The 4451-nt window shown below is 47.0% G+C and overlaps 1 pseudogene; it reads left to right on the top strand.

The window, feature by feature from the left end:
* The first annotated feature begins 1970 nt into the window (after window positions 1-1970).
* On the top strand, window positions 1971-3457 carry LOC118001801 (annotated as a pseudogene).
* Window positions 3458-4451: the final 994 nt, after the last annotated feature.

Raw genomic sequence — 4451 nt, 5'->3', positions numbered from 1 at the left:
CATTCCCCAAGTTCCACTTTCTAGCCACTCCAGGATTTTCAACCTCTCCCATCTCCTTCCATCATCCTCACTCTCCAAGTGTTCCTTTGACCAATGTTTCCTTTTTTTTTAATTAACATATAATGTATTATTTGTTTCACGGGTGCAGGTCTGTGATTCATCAGTCTTACACAATTCACAGTGCTCACCATAGCATGTACCCTCCCCAAAGTCCATCACCCAGCCACCCCATCCCTCCCAACCCCCTCCACTCCAGCAACCCTGTTTGTTTCCTGAGATTAAGAGTCTCTTATGGTTTGTCTCCCTCTCTGGTTTTGTCTTGTTTCACTTTTCCCTCCCTTCCCCTATGATCCTCTGTCTTGTTTCTCAAATTCCTCATATCAGGGAGATCATATGATACTTCTCTTTCTCTGACTGACTTATTTCGCTTAGCATAATACCCTCTAGTTCCATCCACATCATTGCAAATGGCAAGGTTTCATTTTTTGATGGCTGCATAATATTCCATTGTATATATGGACCACATCTTCTTTATCCATTCATCTGTTGATGGGCATCTTGGCTCTTTCCATAGTTTGGCTATTGTGGACATTGCTGCTATAAACACTGGGGTGCATGTTTCTCTTAATCTAAGAAATTACAATTTTAAGAACAGCGGTTCGTGTTCTGTGTGCACAGCGTCTGCTTCACCTGCTCCTCACTCTTCAAGCCTCACTCTTCAAGCTTTGTCAGCTGGTGCCCCTGGCATGGCTCTGGCCGAGGACACCAGCAACCTTCCCACAGCTAACCCTCTGCGCCCTCCTCTCTGCTGGCCTCCTGGCCGCACTTGACTCTGCTGTTTACCCCCTCCTTCCTGAAACCTTTTCCTCCCTCTAGCTTCGAGCACGTGCCCACTACTTCCTCCCTTTCTGCTGTCTGTCCTCTCTCAGGCTCCCTCTGGAGACAGGCCACCCGTAAAGGGTCTGCCATCCATACACTGATGAACTCCAAATCTGTACAGACCTTCCCTCTTTCTCTACCTAAGCCCCATTCATCTCTCAGGTCCCAGCTTAGGCTCCACTTATGGGAAGCACCCTAAGACCTCTGAGATCTGTTATGTGCCCCTCCTGCGGACTGCCGCTGGGCCTACGCGGTACCTCTCCATCACTGTATTTACACCACACTATTTTTGCTTGTTAACTTATCTACTACACTGTCAGTTCCTTCTCTATCTTGTTCAGCACAGCACCTGACAGCACTCAAATAGATGTTAGATGGATGAATTATTAATCCATTCATCACCACAGCACAGTAGCTACCTCCTAACAGGTGTTTAGATGTTCGAGCTCATGAATCCTCTACCATTTCCAAATAAATCCAATCGCCCTATTTCCGTGATGAAATTACAGAAAGTGCACTTTTCTTGAGATGAAAAACTTCATTAGTCCAGGTTTACTGTCTCAGCTAAAAGAACCAAAAACCAGTACTTTAACAAGTAATCATAAATCTCCCAAGTTTATAAACTAAACATTACCTTGCACAATGTCAATGCTTATCCCAATCATTTAATTACTCTCCTAAAACTCTACCACAGTTTTGGTGAAGAATTTTCTCCCAATATCCTCGTTTTTCCAGCTTAACGCCATCAGAGGCAATTCTCCTGGGATGCAGTGGAATCGCTGAAGCTGACGGCGGGCAACCAGACTGAAGCTAGATGGTGGATATGCATTCATGTGGTCATCACATGTCATAGGCAGTTACCACTGCCAGGCCCCGTTCAGGTAGATACATCGCGTCCACCGTCCCTCAGAGCCTGTTAGTAGGAAGAGACAGTCACTCAACACACAGGGCAATTCCAGCTGTGGTGAGTACAAGGAAAGAAACTGGGTGATGTGATCGAGTAACGGGCTGGTGGAGGGCTACCTTAAGGTGTTTGGGGAAGGTGACTTTGAGAACGGAAGAATGAGGGAGCTAGCTTGTGAGGAACAAGGATGGAGGAGGACGTAAGGCTAGGTATGGCAGGAAGGAACAGCCAAGTGCAAAGGCCTCAGTGAAGTGCTAGTCCTGCTAAGTGTAAATAAGCCAGAGGTCAAATAATACAAAGGTACATTTACAAAAGAGTTTTTAAAATCAACACCTTACTTTTAGCATGACTTCCCTGACGTTTCCATGCAAAAAAAAAAAAACACAAAACAAAACAAAAACAAAAAAACCCCAAAAAACCTACTAGCATTCAGGAGGAAAAAGGGGATATTGTATATATAACCTATGAGTAAACGAAGAGCAGATTACAGGAATCAAGCACCACTAAAACCAGAACAGAAGATGTAGGATACATCACATCAGCTCTCCTGCTCCTTCCTGGGCCCAGGGTAGAAATTATTAATCTCCCAGCAGAGTTTGTACGTGGCCTCTGTCCTTCTCAGCAATGCCCTCCTGGCAGTTCCCGCTTGCCCTCTCTGTCCTGAAAGCTCAATCATCAAAATGGATGAAATTTTTTAAAAATTTCTTTTTCACGGTCCTTCTTTGGTAAGTATTACGTATCTTCCTGGTTTCAAAAAGATTACCCTGAAAGTGTACTCATTAAAAAAAAGTCTCTCCTTAATGACGCTGGGTCCTCATCATAACCATGATTATTTCATAAAGTAAAAGACACTGAATATTGAGTTTCTAGGCCTCAGCTTCCAAACATGAAAAATGACAGGCTTAGACTAGATGACCTGCGACTCCCTTCGGGCCTATTTCAAGAATTTAAGTTAAATATTTTACATCGGCAGGTTCTTGTACATCGACCACCCAGGAGTCACCGCGTAAGAAGCAAGCCCTTCCCCTGCCGCTCTCGGCCATCTGCTGGGCAGCCACAAAGCAGCCACCACGCGTGAGCGCATCTCCGTCCACGCTGGCCAGTCTGGGGCCCAGATTGTTCCCTGGAACATGGCGTCCAGCGCGACGGTCAGACGCCAAGCGACAAAACCACTGGGGGAGGAGCAGATGCCTTCAACGCCGTCTTCAGGGAGATGGGGGCTGGCAGGCATGTGCCGGGGGCAGTGTTTGTAGACCTGGAACCCACGGTCATCGATGAAGTGGCACTGGTGCCCACCACCAGCTCCTCCCAGGCAAGGAAGATGCTGCCAGGAACTGCCCGAGGGCACCACACCATCAGCAAGGAGATCACTGACCTTGTCTTGGGCCAGATTTGGAAACTGGCCGACCAGTGCACAGGTTTTCGGGGCTTCTTGGTTTTCCACAGCTCTGGAGGGGAACTGGGTCTGGTCTCACCTCCCTGCTGATGGAACGTCTCTCTGTCGATTATGGAGAGAAGTCCACGCTGGAGTTCTCCATTTACCCTCCCCCGGGTTTACATAGCTGTAGGTGAGCCCTACTCCATCCTCACGACCCACACCATCCTGGAGCGCTCTGCTTGTGCCTCATGGTGGACAACGAGGCCATACTGAACGCCGAACCTACGCTAACCTGAACAGGTTGAAAGTTGGCAGAATTACCAGCCTCCCACTGGGGTACCTGTTGTGGAGACCAATCACATAGGCCACAGAGGCTACCTGAACACTGTAACTGTCTCTCCAGATGGATCCCTCTGTGCTTCTGGAGGGAAGGATGGCCAAGCCATGCTGTGGGATCTCAACAAAGGCAAGCACCTTCATACACTTGATGGTGGGGACATCATCAATGCCCTGTGTTTCAGTCCTAACCGATACTGGCTCCGTGCTGCCACGGGCCCCAGCATCAAGATCTGGGACTTGGAAGGCAAGATCATTATAGATGAACTAAAGCAAGAAGTTATCAGTACCAGCAGCAAGGCAGAGCCACCCCAGTATACCTCTCTGGCCTGGTCTGCTGATGGTCAGACTCTGTTTGCCAACTACACAGAGGAAACCTGGTGTGTGTGTGGCAGGTGACCATCAGCACCCGCTAGAAATATGGCAGAGCTCTAGGAATAAAACATTGGTTTTCTGACTTAAAAAAAAAAAAAAAAAAAAAGTACAGCGAGCTATGAGCGTGCTGAGCATGGTCATCGCTGACGCCCGGGCTCACCTGGACCACAAGTTTGTTATACGCCATGTGTGCCTCTGTTCACTGGTATGTGGGCGAAGGCATCGAGGAAGGAGAGTTTCCTGCGGCCCATGAGGACATGGCTGACCAGGATGATTATGAGGAGGTTGGTGTGGATTCTGTTGAAGGGGACGGTGAAGAAGGAGAGGAATACTAACTTCTGATCTGTGCTCTGAAGTTAATTTGTACGTAGCAGTGCATATATTCTCATATACAATTACTGACCTATGCTTTAAAACACAACTTTATTACAGACCCAGGCTGTCCATTTCTCTGAAGGGTCTGAATGGAGTATCCCCTGTCTTAAATGCAAAAAAAAATCTTTATATTAAAGTATTTCAAGAACACTACTATACTTAAGTGAAATACACAGATCTTTAAAATTAAACTACTCAAAATGA

Source organism: Mirounga leonina, unplaced genomic scaffold (assembly GCF_011800145.1).
Source record: "Mirounga leonina isolate KUSES-001 unplaced genomic scaffold, KU_Mleo_1.0 Mir_54, whole genome shotgun sequence".
NCBI lineage: Eukaryota > Metazoa > Chordata > Mammalia > Carnivora > Phocidae > Mirounga > Mirounga leonina.
This window is presented reverse-complemented; position numbering and strand designations above follow the sequence as displayed.